Genomic DNA, 19,196 nt, shown 5'->3' with positions numbered 1-19,196 from the left:
TCATCCTTCAGCACTCAGGAGAGGGAAAACCCCCTGTGGGGGAAACCTCTGGGGACCCGTGGCTGATGGACTGCCCGTCCCTCTGGGCATTAGGAGGCTATGCGGCATTATATTGACAAATTTATCGAAATACTTCATGAATGTGGAAGAATGACATATACATTCATATGAAGCGAAATATACAAATATACCCTAATAGCTATCATTGGCTGATGTCATTAATAAAGCTCCTGTCCACATCTCCTGATATTACCCAAATCATATTCCTCACAAAGCTGCGCAATTTGCTGAAGAGGCTGGCCATCCCCATTTGAGAAGCTTTGTCTTAACTGCTAGAACCTCCAAAGATAATAAACAAGCACCAAGGATTTTTTTAGGGTAGCTCCAAGTCTGCAGACACATCCAAGTTAGGAACTTGGTCTGTGAGAAGATACTTACCTCCCACAGGGATCTCTCCCCGAGAAGGCTGGGTATATATGAGGAAACATCAGGTAGCAGGAGATGTATATGGAGGATGGTAATGACCGCAATGATTATGCTGTGTCCACCCACCTATCTTTTAAAGGTATTGCGCTTCACCCACCCAATTATCTATCTACCGACTTACCCAGCCATCTATTTATCTAGCTATCGATCTATCTAATGATTTACCATCTATCTACCTACCTACCCACCCCTCTAACTCTCTTAAAATGTACCATCTATCTACCCACCCATCCATCTATCTATCTATCTATCTATCTATCTTTTGATTTAACATCTGTATACCCACCCACCTATTTGTCTATCAAATGATTTACCACCTGTCTACAAACCCCAAATGGATACCAAAAAACATATTATCAGTAATTAATGATGTTCATTAATTACCTGGCTTGGGTCTCTTGTTGCTGTGCACCATCTTTGATCGTTGACTTGAGGACGATTCTGCAGTCCAGGTCCCGGTCACCCTGCAGTAGTCGCATATTAGGACTTCTTCATCGGTTTCATGTAGACCACTCACCTAAAAAAAAAGGAAAGAGGTATGATAATATGTTCTTGGTATACACTGACAATTAAGCCCCATACACACTGGAGACCAGGGACACTTGCGATATAGTTAACTATATCGTCAATTCCACTGGATACTCTAGAAATCGGTTACGACATCGTTCACTGATTTCCTAGTGACCTGCTAAACACGCGGGTCATCAGCTATATGGCCAGTGAAAAAAATAAAAAAATATCGCTCAAAAGTGCCCTTGGAGCGGTATATTTTTATTTCTCATCAACTGTGTATGAGGGCTTTAGAAACATGCACTATGCATGCATCTTCTTTTTAAATAATCGAGCTATGATTTGGCCATTAAAAGAATGATTTGCCAACTATTCATTATGTCTCCAGGATCGGTCAATTATTGATCCATTATCTACCTACTGTATGTATCTATTTAACTGTCTATATAAATATCTATCTATATGTATTGTGCTGGGTTATGCTAATGATTTGCCATCTATGTACCTACCCACATATCTATCTAATGATTTACCATCTATGTATATACCCACTTATCTATCTTTTGATTTAACATCTGTGTACCCTATAGGAGGGCCAAGCTGGTGGTAGCCTCGTGACTCACAAAGAATCATCCTTCAGCACTCAGGAGAGGGAAAACCCCCTGTGGGGGAAACCTCTGGGGACCCGTGGCTGATGGACTGCCCGTCCCTCTGGGCATTAGGAGGCTATGCGGCATTATATTGACAAATTTATCGAAATACTTCATGAATGTGGAAGAATGACATATACATTCATATGAAGCGAAATATACAAATATACCCTAATAGCTATCATTGGCTGATGTCATTAATAAAGCTCCTGTCCACATCTCCTGATATTACCCAAATCATATTCCTCACAAAGCTGCGCAATTTGCTGAAGAGGCTGGCCATCCCCATTTGAGAAGCTTTGTCTTTACTGCTAGAACCTCCAAAGATAATAAACAAGCACCAAGGATTTTTTTAGGGTAGCTCCAAGTCTGCAGACACATCCAAGTTAGGAACTTGGTCTGTGAGAAGATACTTACCTCCCACAGGGATCTCTCCCCGAGAAGGCTGGGTATATATGAGGAAACATCAGGTAGCAGGAGATGTATATGGAGGATGGTAATGACCGCAATGATTATGCTGTGTCCACCCACCTATCTTTTAAAGGTATTGCGCTTCACCCACCCAATTATCTATCTACCGACTTACCCAGCCATCTATTTATCTAGCTATCGATCTATCTAATGATTTACCATCTATCTACCTACCTACCCACCCCTCTAACTCTCTTAAAATGTACCATCTATCTACCCACCCATCCATCTATCTATCTATCTTTTGATTTAACATCTGTATACCCACCCACCTATTTGTCTATCAAATGATTTACCACCTGTCTACAAACCCCAAATGGATACCAAAAAACATATTATCAGTAATTAATGATGTTCATTAATTACCTGGCTTGGGTCTCTTGTTGCTGTGCACCATCTTTGATCGTTGACTTGAGGACGATTCTGCAGTCCAGGTCCCGGTCACCCTGCAGTAGTCGCATATTAGGACTTCTTCATCGGTTTCATGTAGACCACTCACCTAAAAAAAAAGGAAAGAGGTATGATAATATGTTCTTGGTATACACTGACAATTAAGCCCCATACACACTGGAGACCAGGGACACTTGCGATATAGTTAACTATATCGACAATTCCACTGGATACTCTAGAAATCGGTTACGACATCGTTCACTGATTTCCTAGAGACCTGCTAAACACGCGGGTCATCAGCTATATGGCCAGTGAAAAAAAAAAAAAATATCGCTCAAAAGTGCCCTTGGAGCGGTATATTTTTATTTCTCATCAACTGTGTATGAGGGCTTTAGAAACATGCACTATGCATGCATCTTCTTTTTAAATAATCGAGCAATGATTTGGCCATTAAAAGAATGATTTGCCAACTATTCATTATGTCTCCAGGATCGGTCAATTATTGATCCATTATCTACCTACTGTATGTATCTATTTAACTGTCTATATAAATATCTATCTATATGTATTGTGCTGGGTTATGCTAATGATTTGCCATCTATGTACCTACCCACATATCTATCTAATGATTTACCATCTATGTATATACCCACCTATCTATCTTTTGATTTAACATCTGTGTACCCTATAGGAGGGCCAAGCCGGTGGTAGCCTCGTGACTCACAAAGAATCATCCTTCAGCACTCAGGAGAGGGAAAACCCCCTGTGGGGGAAACCTCTGGGGACCCGTGGCTGATGGACTGCCCGTCCCTCTGGGCATTAGGAGGCTATGCGGCATTATATTGACAAATTTATCGAAATACTTCATGAATGTGGAAGAATGACATATACATTCATATGAAGCGAAATATACAAATATACCCTAATAGTTATCATTGGCTGATGTCATTAATAAAGCTCCTGTCCACATCTCCTGATATTACCCAAATCATATTCCTCACAAAGCTGCGCAATTTGCTGAAGAGGCTGGCCATCCCCATTTGAGAAGCTTTGTCTTTACTGCTAGAACCTCCAAAGATAATAAACAAGCACCAAGGATTTTTTTAGGGTAGCTCCAAGTCTGCAGACACATCCAAGTTAGGAACTTGGTCTGTGAGAAGATACTTACCTCCCACAGGGATCTCTCCCCGAGAAGGCTGGGTATATATGAGGAAACATCAGGTAGCAGGAGATGTATATGGAGGATGGTAATGACCGCAATGATTATGCTGTGTCCACCCACCTATCTTTTAAAGGTATTGCGCTTCACCCACCCAATTATCTATCTACCGACTTACCCAGCCATCTATTTATCTAGCTATCGATCTATCTAATGATTTACCATCTATCTACCTACCTACCCACCCCTCTAACTCTCTTAAAATGTACCATCTATCTACCCACCCATCCATCTATCTATCTATCTATCTATCTTTTGATTTAACATCTGTATACCCACCCACCTATTTGTCTATCAAATGATTTACCACCTGTCTACAAACCCCAAATGGATACCAAAAAACATATTATCAGTAATTAATGATGTTCATTAATTACCTGGCTTGGGTCTCTTGTTGCTGTGCACCATCTTTGATCGTTGACTTGAGGACGATTCTGCAGTCCAGGTCCCGGTCACCCTGCAGTAGTCGCATATTAGGACTTCTTCATCGGTTTCATGTAGACCACTCACCTAAAAAAAAAGGAAAGAGGTATGATAATATGTTCTTGGTATACACTGACAATTAAGCCCCATACACACTGGAGACCAGGGACACTTGCGATATAGTTAACTATATCGTCAATTCCACTGGATACTCTAGAAATCGGTTACGACATCGTTCACTGATTTCCTAGTGACCTGCTAAACACGCGGGTCATCAGCTATATGGCCAGTGAAAAAAAAAAAAAAAAATATCGCTCAAAAGTGCCCTTGGAGCGGTATATTTTTATTTCTCATCAACTGTGTATGAGGGCTTTAGAAACATGCACTATGCATGCATCTTCTTTTTAAATAATCGAGCTATGATTTGGCCATTAAAAGAATGATTTGCCAACTATTCATTATGTCTCCAGGATCGGTCAATTATTGATCCATTATCTACCTACTGTATGTATCTATTTAACTGTCTATATAAATATCTATCTATATGTATTGTGCTGGGTTATGCTAATGATTTGCCATTTATGTACCTACCCACATATCTATTTAATGATTTACCATCTATGTATATACCCACCTATCTATCTTTTGATTTAACATCTGTGTACCCTATAGGAGGGCCAAGCTGGTGGTAGCCTCGTGACTCACAAAGAATCATCCTTCAGCACTCAGGAGAGGGAAAACCCCCTGTGGGGGAAACCTCTGGGGACCCATGGCTGATGGACTGCCCGTCCCTCTGGGCATTAGGAGGCTATGCGGCATTATATTGACAAATTTATCGAAATACTTCATGAATGTGGAAGAATGACATATACATTCATATGAAGCGAAATATACAAATATACCCTAATAGCTATCATTGGCTGATGTCATTAATAAAGCTCCTGTCCACATCTCCTGATATTACCCAAATCATATTCCTCACAAAGCTGCGCAATTTGCTGAAGAGGCTGGCCATCCCCATTTGAGAAGCTTTGTCTTTACTGCTAGAACCTCCAAAGATAATAAACAAGCACCAAGGATTTTTTTAGGGTAGCTCCAAGTCTGCAGACACATCCAAGTTAGGAACTTGGTCTGTGAGAAGATACTTACCTCCCACAGGGATCTCTCCCCGAGAAGGCTGGGTATATATGAGGAAACATCAGGTAGCAGGAGATGTATATGAAGGATGGTAATGACCGCAATGATTATGCTGTGTCCACCCACCTATCTTTTAAAGGTATTGCGCTTCACCCACCCAATTATCTATCGACCGACTTACCCAGCCATCTATTTATCTAGCTATCGATCTATCTAATGATTTACCATCTATCTACCTACCTACCCACCCCACTAACTCTCTTAAAATGTACCATCTATCTACCCACCCATCCATCTATCTATCTATCTATCTATCTATCTATCTATCTATCTATCTATCTATCTATCTTTTGATTTAACATCTGTATACCCACCCACCTATTTGTCTATCAAATGATTTACCACCTGTCTACAAACCCCAAATGGATACCAAAAAACATATTATCAGTAATTAATGATGTTCATTAATTACCTGGCTTGGGTCTCTTGTTGCTGTGCACCATCTTTGATCGTTGACTTGAGGACGATTCTGCAGTCCAGGTCCCGGTCACCCTGCAGTAGTCGCATATTAGGACTTCTTCATCGGTTTCATGTAGACCACTCACCTAAAAAAAAAGGAAAGAGGTATGATAATATGTTCTTGGTATACACTGACAATTAAGCCCCATACACACTGGAGACCAGGGACACTTGCGATATAGTTAACTATATCGTCAATTCCACTGGATACTCTAGAAATCGGTTACGACATCGTTCACTGATTTCCTAGTGACCTGCTAAACACGCGGGTCATCAGCTATATGGCCAGTGAAAAAAAAAAAAAATATATCGCTCAAAAGTGCCCTTGGAGCGGTATATTTTTATTTCTCATCAACTGTGTATGAGGGCTTTAGAAACATGCACTATGCATGCATCTTCTTTTTAAATAATCGAGCTATAATTTGGCCATTAAAAGAATGATTTGCCAACTATTCATTATGTCTGCAGGATCGGTCAATTATTGATCCATTATCTACCTACTGTATGTATCTATTTAACTGTCTATATAAATATCTATCTATATGTATTGTGCTGGGTTATGCTAATGATTTGCCATTTATGTACCTACCCACATATCTATTTAATGATTTACCATCTATGTATATACCCACCTATCTATCTTTTGATTTAACATCTGTGTACCCTATAGGAGGGCCAAGCTGGTGGTAGCCTCGTGACTCACAAAGAATCATCCTTCAGCACTCAGGAGAGGGAAAACCCCCTGTGGGGGAAACCTCTGGGGACCCATGGCTGATGGACTGCCCGTCCCTCTGGGCATTAGGAGGCTATGCGGCATTATATTGACAAATTTATCGAAATACTTCATGAATGTGGAAGAATGACATATACATTCATATGAAGCGAAATATACAAATATACCCTAATAGCTATCATTGGCTGATGTCATTAATAAAGCTCCTGTCCACATCTCCTGATATTACCCAAATCATATTCCTCACAAAGCTGCGCAATTTGCTGAAGAGGCTGGCCATCCCCATTTGAGAAGCTTTGTCTTTACTGCTAGAACCTCCAAAGATAATAAACAAGCACCAAGGATTTTTTTAGGGTAGCTCCAAGTCTGCAGACACATCCAAGTTAGGAACTTGGTCTGTGAGAAGATACTTACCTCCCACAGGGATCTCTCCCCGAGAAGGCTGGGTATATATGAGGAAACATCAGGTAGCAGGAGATGTATATGGAGGATGGTAATGACCGCAATGATTATGCTGTGTCCACCCACCTATCTTTTAAAGGTATTGCGCTTCACCCACCCAATTATCTATCTACCGACTTACCCAGCCATCTATTTATCTAGCTATCGATCTATCTAATGATTTACCATCTATCTACCTACCTACCCACCCCACTAACTCTCTTAAAATGTACCATCTATCTACCCACCCATCCATCTATCTATCTATCTATCTATCTATCTATCTATCTATCTATCTATCTTTTGATTTAACATCTGTATACCCACCCACCTATTTGTCTATCAAATGATTTACCACCTGTCTACAAACCCCAAATGGATACCAAAAAACATATTATCAGTAATTAATGATGTTCATTAATTACCTGGCTTGGGTCTCTTGTTGCTGTGCACCATCTTTGATCGTTGACTTGAGGACGATTCTGCAGTCCAGGTCCCGGTCACCCTGCAGTAGTCGCATATTAGGACTTCTTCATCGGTTTCATGTAGACCACTCACCTAAAAAAAAAGGAAAGAGGTATGATAATATGTTCTTGGTATACACTGACAATTAAGCCCCATACACACTGGAGACCAGGGACACTTGCGATATAGTTAACTATATCGTCAATTCCACTGGATACTCTAGAAATCGGTTACGACATCGTTCACTGATTTCCTAGTGACCTGCTAAACACGCGGGTCATCAGCTATATGGCCAGTGAAAAAAAAAAAAAAATATCGCTCAAAAGTGCCCTTGGAGCGGTATATTTTTATTTCTCATCAACTGTGTATGAGGGCTTTAGAAACATGCACTATGCATGCATCTTCTTTTTAAATAATCGAGCTATGATTTGGCCATTAAAAGAATGATTTGCCAACTATTCATTATGTCTCCAGGATCGGTCAATTATTGATCCATTATCTACCTACTGTATGTATCTATTTAACTGTCTATATAAATATCTATCTATATGTATTGTGCTGGGTTATGCTAATGATTTGCCATCTATGTACCTACCCACATATCTATCTAATGATTTACCATCTATGTATATACCCACTTATCTATCTTTTGATTTAACATCTGTGTACCCTATAGGAGGGCCAAGCTGGTGGTAGCCTCGTGACTCACAAAGAATCATCCTTCAGCACTCAGGAGAGGGAAAACCCCCTGTGGGGGAAACCTCTGGGGACCCGTGGCTGATGGACTGCCCGTCCCTCTGGGCATTAGGAGGCTATGCGGCATTATATTGACAAATTTATCGAAATACTTCATGAATGTGGAAGAATGACATATACATTCATATGAAGCGAAATATACAAATATACCCTAATAGCTATCATTGGCTGATGTCATTAATAAAGCTCCTGTCCACATCTCCTGATATTACCCAAATCATATTCCTCACAAAGCTGCGCAATTTGCTGAAGAGGCTGGCCATCCCCATTTGAGAAGCTTTGTCTTTACTGCTAGAACCTCCAAAGATAATAAACAAGCACCAAGGATTTTTTTAGGGTAGCTCCAAGTCTGCAGACACATCCAAGTTAGGAACTTGGTCTGTGAGAAGATACTTACCTCCCACAGGGATCTCTCCCCGAGAAGGCTGGGTATATATGAGGAAACATCAGGTAGCAGGAGATGTATATGGAGGATGGTAATGACCGCAATGATTATGCTGTGTCCACCCACCTATCTTTTAAAGGTATTGCGCTTCACCCACCCAATTATCTATCTACCGACTTACCCAGCCATCTATTTATCTAGCTATCGATCTATCTAATGATTTACCATCTATCTACCTACCTACCCACCCCTCTAACTCTCTTAAAATGTACCATCTATCTACCCACCCATCCATCTATCTATCTATCTTTTGATTTAACATCTGTATACCCACCCACCTATTTGTCTATCAAATGATTTACCACCTGTCTACAAACCCCAAATGGATACCAAAAAACATATTATCAGTAATTAATGATGTTCATTAATTACCTGGCTTGGGTCTCTTGTTGCTGTGCACCATCTTTGATCGTTGACTTGAGGACGATTCTGCAGTCCAGGTCCCGGTCACCCTGCAGTAGTCGCATATTAGGACTTCTTCATCGGTTTCATGTAGACCACTCACCTAAAAAAAAAGGAAAGAGGTATGATAATATGTTCTTGGTATACACTGACAATTAAGCCCCATACACACTGGAGACCAGGGACACTTGCGATATAGTTAACTATATCGACAATTCCACTGGATACTCTAGAAATCGGTTACGACATCGTTCACTGATTTCCTAGAGACCTGCTAAACACGCGGGTCATCAGCTATATGGCCAGTGAAAAAAAAAAAAAAAAAAAATATCGCTCAAAAGTGCCCTTGGAGCGGTATATTTTTATTTCTCATCAACTGTGTATGAGGGCTTTAGAAACATGCACTATGCATGCATCTTCTTTTTAAATAATCGAGCAATGATTTGGCCATTAAAAGAATGATTTGCCAACTATTCATTATGTCTCCAGGATCGGTCAATTATTGATCCATTATCTACCTACTGTATGTATCTATTTAACTGTCTATATAAATATCTATCTATATGTATTGTGCTGGGTTATGCTAATGATTTGCCATCTATGTACCTACCCACATATCTATCTAATGATTTACCATCTATGTATATACCCACCTATCTATCTTTTGATTTAACATCTGTGTACCCTATAGGAGGGCCAAGCCGGTGGTAGCCTCGTGACTCACAAAGAATCATCCTTCAGCACTCAGGAGAGGGAAAACCCCCTGTGGGGGAAACCTCTGGGGACCCGTGGCTGATGGACTGCCCGTCCCTCTGGGCATTAGGAGGCTATGCGGCATTATATTGACAAATTTATCGAAATACTTCATGAATGTGGAAGAATGACATATACATTCATATGAAGCGAAATATACAAATATACCCTAATAGCTATCATTGGCTGATGTCATTAATAAAGCTCCTGTCCACATCTCCTGATATTACCCAAATCATATTCCTCACAAAGCTGCGCAATTTGCTGAAGAGGCTGGCCATCCCCATTTGAGAAGCTTTGTCTTAACTGCTAGAACCTCCAAAGATAATAAACAAGCACCAAGGATTTTTTTAGGGTAGCTCCAAGTCTGCAGACACATCCAAGTTAGGAACTTGGTCTGTGAGAAGATACTTACCTCCCACAGGGATCTCTCCCCGAGAAGGCTGGGTATATATGAGGAAACATCAGGTAGCAGGAGATGTATATGGAGGATGGTAATGACCGCAATGATTATGCTGTGTCCACCCACCTATCTTTTAAAGGTATTGCGCTTCACCCACCCAATTATCTATCTACCGACTTACCCAGCCATCTATTTATCTAGCTATCGATCTATCTAATGATTTACCATCTATCTACCTACCTACCCACCCCTCTAACTCTCTTAAAATGTACCATCTATCTACCCACCCATCCATCTATCTATCTATCTATCTATCTTTTGATTTAACATCTGTATACCCACCCACCTATTTGTCTATCAAATGATTTACCACCTGTCTACAAACCCCAAATGGATACCAAAAAACATATTATCAGTAATTAATGATGTTCATTAATTACCTGGCTTGGGTCTCTTGTTGCTGTGCACCATCTTTGATCGTTGACTTGAGGACGATTCTGCAGTCCAGGTCCCGGTCACCCTGCAGTAGTCGCATATTAGGACTTCTTCATCGGTTTCATGTAGACCACTCACCTAAAAAAAAAGGAAAGAGGTATGATAATATGTTCTTGGTATACACTGACAATTAAGCCCCATACACACTGGAGACCAGGGACACTTGCGATATAGTTAACTATATCGTCAATTCCACTGGATACTCTAGAAATCGGTTACGACATCGTTCACTGATTTCCTAGTGACCTGCTAAACACGCGGGTCATCAGCTATATGGCCAGTGAAAAAAATAAAAAAATATCGCTCAAAAGTGCCCTTGGAGCGGTATATTTTTATTTCTCATCAACTGTGTATGAGGGCTTTAGAAACATGCACTATGCATGCATCTTCTTTTTAAATAATCGAGCTATGATTTGGCCATTAAAAGAATGATTTGCCAACTATTCATTATGTCTCCAGGATCGGTCAATTATTGATCCATTATCTACCTACTGTATGTATCTATTTAACTGTCTATATAAATATCTATCTATATGTATTGTGCTGGGTTATGCTAATGATTTGCCATCTATGTACCTACCCACATATCTATCTAATGATTTACCATCTATGTATATACCCACTTATCTATCTTTTGATTTAACATCTGTGTACCCTATAGGAGGGCCAAGCTGGTGGTAGCCTCGTGACTCACAAAGAATCATCCTTCAGCACTCAGGAGAGGGAAAACCCCCTGTGGGGGAAACCTCTGGGGACCCGTGGCTGATGGACTGCCCGTCCCTCTGGGCATTAGGAGGCTATGCGGCATTATATTGACAAATTTATCGAAATACTTCATGAATGTGGAAGAATGACATATACATTCATATGAAGCGAAATATACAAATATACCCTAATAGCTATCATTGGCTGATGTCATTAATAAAGCTCCTGTCCACATCTCCTGATATTACCCAAATCATATTCCTCACAAAGCTGCGCAATTTGCTGAAGAGGCTGGCCATCCCCATTTGAGAAGCTTTGTCTTTACTGCTAGAACCTCCAAAGATAATAAACAAGCACCAAGGATTTTTTTAGGGTAGCTCCAAGTCTGCAGACACATCCAAGTTAGGAACTTGGTCTGTGAGAAGATACTTACCTCCCACAGGGATCTCTCCCCGAGAAGGCTGGGTATATATGAGGAAACATCAGGTAGCAGGAGATGTATATGGAGGATGGTAATGACCGCAATGATTATGCTGTGTCCACCCACCTATCTTTTAAAGGTATTGCGCTTCACCCACCCAATTATCTATCTACCGACTTACCCAGCCATCTATTTATCTAGCTATCGATCTATCTAATGATTTACCATCTATCTACCTACCTACCCACCCCTCTAACTCTCTTAAAATGTACCATCTATCTACCCACCCATCCATCTATCTATCTATCTATCTATCTATCTTTTGATTTAACATCTGTATACCCACCCACCTATTTGTCTATCAAATGATTTACCACCTGTCTACAAACCCCAAATGGATACCAAAAAACATATTATCAGTAATTAATGATGTTCATTAATTACCTGGCTTGGGTCTCTTGTTGCTGTGCACCATCTTTGATCGTTGACTTGAGGACGATTCTGCAGTCCAGGTCCCGGTCACCCTGCAGTAGTCGCATATTAGGACTTCTTCATCGGTTTCATGTAGACCACTCACCTAAAAAAAAAGGAAAGAGGTATGATAATATGTTCTTGGTATACACTGACAATTAAGCCCCATACACACTGGAGACCAGGGACACTTGCGATATAGTTAACTATATCGACAATTCCACTGGATACTCTAGAAATCGGTTATGACATCGTTCACTGATTTCCTAGTGACCTGCTAAACACGCGGGTCATCAGCTATATGGCCAGTAAAAAAAAAAAAAAAAAAAAATATCGCTCAAAAGTGCCCTTGGAGCGGTATATTTTTATTTCTCATCAACTGTGTATGAGGGCTTTAGAAACATGCACTATGCATGCATCTTCTTTTTAAATAATCGAGCTATGATTTGGCCATTAAAAGAATGATTTGCCAACTATTCATTATGTCTCCAGGATCGGTCAATTATTGATCCATTATCTACCTACTGTATGTATCTATTTAACTGTCTATATAAATATCTATCTATATGTATTGTGCTGGGTTATGCTAATGATTTGCCATCTATGTACCTACCCACATATCTATCTAATGATTTACCATCTATGTATATACCCACCTATCTATCTTTTGATTTAACATCTGTGTACCCTATAGGAGGGCCAAGCCGGTGGTAGCCTCGTGACTCACAAAGAATCATCCTTCAGCACTCAGGAGAGGGAAAACCCCCTGTGGGGGAAACCTCTGGGGACCCGTGGCTGATGGACTGCCCGTCCCTCTGGGCATTAGGAGGCTATGCGGCATTATATTGACAAATTTATCGAAATACTTCATGAATGTGGAAGAATGACATATACATTCATATGAAGCGAAATATACAAATATACCCTAATAGCTATCATTGGCTGATGTCATTAATAAAGCTCCTGTCCACATCTCCTGATATTACCCAAATCATATTCCTCACAAAGCTGCGCAATTTGCTGAAGAGGCTGGCCATCCCCATTTGAGAAGCTTTGTCTTAACTGCTAGAACCTCCAAAGATAATAAACAAGCACCAAGGATTTTTTTAGGGTAGCTCCAAGTCTGCAGACACATCCAAGTTAGGAACTTGGTCTGTGAGAAGATACTTACCTCCCACAGGGATCTCTCCCCGAGAAGGCTGGGTATATATGAGGAAACATCAGGTAGCAGGAGATGTATATGGAGGATGGTAATGACCGCAATGATTATGCTGTGTCCACCCACCTATCTTTTAAAGGTATTGCGCTTCACCCACCCAATTATCTATCTACCGACTTACCCAGCCATCTATTTATCTAGCTATCGATCTATCTAATGATTTACCATCTATCTACCTACCTACCCACCCCTCTAACTCTCTTAAAATGTACCATCTATCTACCCACCCATCCATCTATCTATCTATCTATCTATCTTTTGATTTAACATCTGTATACCCACCCACCTATTTGTCTATCAAATGATTTACCACCTGTCTACAAACCCCAAATGGATACCAAAAAACATATTATCAGTAATTAATGATGTTCATTAATTACCTGGCTTGGGTCTCTTGTTGCTGTGCACCATCTTTGATCGTTGACTTGAGGACGATTCTGCAGTCCAGGTCCCGGTCACCCTGCAGTAGTCGCATATTAGGACTTCTTCATCGGTTTCATGTAGACCACTCACCTAAAAAAAAAGGAAAGAGGTATGATAATATGTTCTTGGTATACACTGACAATTAAGCCCCATACACACTGGAGACCAGGGACACTTGCGATATAGTTAACTATATCGTCAATTCCACTGGATACTCTAGAAATCGGTTACGACATCGTTCACTGATTTCCTAGTGACCTGCTAAACACGCGGGTCATCAGCTATATGGCCAGTGAAAAAAATAAAAAAATATCGCTCAAAAGTGCCCTTGGAGCGGTATATTTTTATTTCTCATCAACTGTGTATGAGGGCTTTAGAAACATGCACTATGCATGCATCTTCTTTTTAAATAATCGAGCTATGATTTGGCCATTAAAAGAATGATTTGCCAACTATTCATTATGTCTCCAGGATCGGTCAATTATTGATCCATTATCTACCTACTGTATGTATCTATTTAACTGTCTATATAAATATCTATCTATATGTATTGTGCTGGGTTATGCTAATGATTTGCCATCTATGTACCTACCCACATATCTATCTAATGATTTACCATCTATGTATATACCCACTTATCTATCTTTTGATTTAACATCTGTGTACCCTATAGGAGGGCCAAGCTGGTGGTAGCCTCGTGACTCACAAAGAATCATCCTTCAGCACTCAGGAGAGGGAAAACCCCCTGTGGGGGAAACCTCTGGGGACCCGTGGCTGATGGACTGCCCGTCCCTCTGGGCATTAGGAGGCTATGCGGCATTATATTGACAAATTTATCGAAATACTTCATGAATGTGGAAGAATGACATATACATTCATATGAAGCGAAATATACAAATATACCCTAATAGCTATCATTGGCTGATGTCATTAATAAAGCTCCTGTCCACATCTCCTGATATTACCCAAATCATATTCCTCACAAAGCTGCGCAATTTGCTGAAGAGGCTGGCCATCCCCATTTGAGAAGCTTTGTCTTTACTGCTAGAACCTCCAAAGATAATAAACAAGCACCAAGGATTTTTTTAGGGTAGCTCCAAGTCTGCAGACACATCCAAGTTAGGAACTTGGTCTGTGAGAAGATACTTACCTCCCACAGGGATCTCTCCCCGAGAAGGCTGGGTATATATGAGGAAACATCAGGTAGCAGGAGATGTATATGGAGGATGGTAATGACCGCAATGATTATGCTGTGTCCACCCACCTATCTTTTAAAGGTATTGCGCTTCACCCACCCAATTATCTATCTACCGACTTACCCAGCCATCTATTTATCTAGCTATCGATCTATCTAATGATTTACCATCTATCTACCTACCTACCCACCCCTCTAACTCTCTTAAAATGTACCATCTATCTACCCACCCATCCATCTATCTATCTATCTTTTGATTTAACATCTGTATACCCACCCACCTATTTGTCTATCAAATGATTTACCACCTGTCTACAAACCCCAAATGGATACCAAAAAACATATTATCAGTAATTAATGATGTTCATTAATTACCTGGCTTGGGTCTCTTGTTGCTGTGCACCATCTTTGATCGTTGACTTGAGGACGATTCTGCAGTCCAGGTCCCGGTCACCCTGCAGTAGTCGCATATTAGGACTTCTTCATCGGTTTCATGTAGACCACTCACCTAAAAAAAAAGGAAAGAGGTATGATAATATGTTCTTGGTATACACTGACAATTAAGCCCCATACACACTGGAGACCAGGGACACTTGCGATATAGTTAACTATATCGACAATTCCACTGGATACTCTAGAAATCGGTTACGACATCGTTCACTGATTTCCTAGAGACCTGCTAAACACGCGGGTCATCAGCTATATGGCCAGTGAAAAAAAAAAAAAATATCGCTCAAAAGTGCCCTTGGAGCGGTATATTTTTATTTCTCATCAACTGTGTATGAGGGCTTTAGAAACATGCACTATGCATGCATCTTCTTTTTAAATAATCGAGCAATGATTTGGCCATTAAAAGAATGATTTGCCAACTATTCATTATGTCTCCAGGATCGGTCAATTATTGATCCATTATCTACCTACTGTATGTATCTATTTAACTGTCTATATAAATATCTATCTATATGTATTGTGCTGGGTTATGCTAATGATTTGCCATCTATGTACCTACCCACATATCTATCTAATGATTTACCATCTATGTATATACCCACCTATCTATCTTTTGATTTAACATCTGTGTACCCTATAGGAGGGCCAAGCCGGTGGTAGCCTCGTGACTCACAAAGAATCATCCTTCAGCACTCAGGAGAGGGAAAACCCCCTGTGGGGGAAACCTCTGGGGACCCGTGGCTGATGGACTGCCCGTCCCTCTGGGCATTAGGAGGCTATGCGGCATTATATTGACAAATTTATCGAAATACTTCATGAATGTGGAAGAATGACATATACATTCATATGAAGCGAAATATACAAATATACCCTAATAGTTATCATTGGCTGATGTCATTAATAAAGCTCCTGTCCACATCTCCTGATATTACCCAAATCATATTCCTCACAAAGCTGCGCAATTTGCTGAAGAGGCTGGCCATCCCCATTTGAGAAGCTTTGTCTTTACTGCTAGAACCTCCAAAGATAATAAACAAGCACCAAGGATTTTTTTAGGGTAGCTCCAAGTCTGCAGACACATCCAAGTTAGGAACTTGGTCTGTGAGAAGATACTTACCTCCCACAGGGATCTCTCCCCGAGAAGGCTGGGTATATATGAGGAAACATCAGGTAGCAGGAGATGTATATGGAGGATGGTAATGACCGCAATGATTATGCTGTGTCCACCCACCTATCTTTTAAAGGTATTGCGCTTCACCCACCCAATTATCTATCTACCGACTTACCCAGCCATCTATTTATCTAGCTATCGATCTATCTAATGATTTACCATCTATCTACCTACCTACCCACCCCTCTAACTCTCTTAAAATGTACCATCTATCTACCCACCCATCCATCTATCTATCTATCTATCTATCTTTTGATTTAACATCTGTATACCCACCCACCTATTTGTCTATCAAATGATTTACCACCTGTCTACAAACCCCAAATGGATACCAAAAAACATATTATCAGTAATTAATGATGTTCATTAATTACCTGGCTTGGGTCTCTTGTTGCTGTGCACCATCTTTGATCGTTGACTTGAGGACGATTCTGCAGTCCAGGTCCCGGTCACCCTGCAGTAGTCGCATATTAGGACTTCTTCATCGGTTTCATGTAGACCACTCACCTAAAAAAAAAGGAAAGAGGTATGATAATATGTTCTTGGTATACACTGACAATTAAGCCCCATACACACTGGAGACCAGGGACACTTGCGATATAGTTAACTATATCGTCAATTCCACTGGATACTCTAGAAATCGGTTACGACATCGTTCACTGATTTCCTAGTGACCTGCTAAACACGCGGGTCATCAGCTATATGGCCAGTGAAAAAAAAAAAAAAAAATATCGCTCAAAAGTGCCCTTGGAGCGGTATATTTTTATTTCTCATCAACTGTGTATGAGGGCTTTAGAAACATGCACTATGCATGCATCTTCTTTTTAAATAATCGAGCTATGATTTGGCCATTAAAAGAATGATTTGCCAACTATTCATTATGTCTCCAGGATCGGTCAATTATTGATCCATTATCTACCTACTGTATGTATCTATTTAACTGTCTATATAAATATCTATCTATATGTATTGTGCTGGGTTATGCTAATGATTTGCCATCTATGTACCTACCCACATATCTATCTAATGATTTACCATCTATGTATATACCCACCTATCTATCTTTTGATTTAACATCTGTGTACCCTATAGGAGGGCCAAGCTGGTGGTAGCCTCGTGACTCACAAAGAATCATCCTTCAGCACTCAGGAGAGGGAAAACCCCCTGTGGGGGAAACCTCTGGGGACCCATGGCTGATGGACTGCCCGTCCCTCTGGGCATTAGGAGGCTATGCGGCATTATATTGACAAATTTATCGAAATACTTCATGAATGTGGAAGAATGACATATACATTCATATGAAGCGAAATATACAAATATACCCTAATAGCTATCATTGGCTGATGTCATTAATAAAGCTCCTGTCCACATCTCCTGATATTACCCAAATCATATTCCTCACAAAGCTGCGCAATTTGCTGAAGAGGCTGGCCATCCCCATTTGAGAAGCTTTGTCTTTACTGCTAGAACCTCCAAAGATAATAAACAAGCACCAAGGATTTTTTTAGGGTAGCTCCAAGTCTGCAGACACATCCAAGTTAGGAACTTGGTCTGTGAGAAGATACTTACCTCCCACAGGGATCTCTCCCCGAGAAGGCTGGGTATATATGAGGAAACATCAGGTAGCAGGAGATGTATATGAAGGATGGTAATGACCGCAATGATTATGCTGTGTCCACCCACCTATCTTTTAAAGGTATTGCGCTTCACCCACCCAATTATCTATCGACCGACTTACCCAGCCATCTATTTATCTAGCTATCGATCTATCTAATGATTTACCATCTATCTACCTACCTACCCACCCCACTAACTCTCTTAAAATGTACCATCTATCTACCCACCCATCCATCTATCTATCTATCTATCTATCTATCTATCTATCTATCTATCTATCTATCTATCTATCTTTTGATTTAACATCTGTATACCCACCCACCTATTTGTCTATCAAATGATTTACCACCTGTCTACAAACCCCAAATGGATACCAAAAAACATATTATCAGTAATTAATGATGTTCATTAATTACCTGGCTTGGGTCTCTTGTTGCTGTGCACCATCTTTGATCGTTGACTTGAGGACGATTCTGCAGTCCAGGTCCCGGTCACCCTGCAGTAGTCGCATATTAGGACTTCTTCATCGGTTTCATGTAGACCACTCACCTAAAAAAAAAGGAAAGAGGTATGATAATATGTTCTTGGTATACACTGACAATTAAGCCCCATACACACTGGAGACCAGGGACACTTGCGATATAGTTAACTATATCGTCAATTCCACTGGATACTCTAGAAATCGGTTACGACATCGTTCACTGATTTCCTAGTGACCTGCTAAACACGCGGGTCATCAGCTATATGGCCAGTGAAAAAAAAAAAAAATATATCGCTCAAAAGTGCCCTTGGAGCGGTATATTTTTATTTCTCATCAACTGTGTAT

Source organism: Crinia signifera, chromosome 6 (assembly GCF_055691185.1).
Source record: "Crinia signifera chromosome 6, ASM5569118v1, whole genome shotgun sequence".
Taxonomy (NCBI): domain Eukaryota; kingdom Metazoa; phylum Chordata; class Amphibia; order Anura; family Myobatrachidae; genus Crinia; species Crinia signifera.
Note: the sequence above shows the minus strand (reverse complement) of the source record.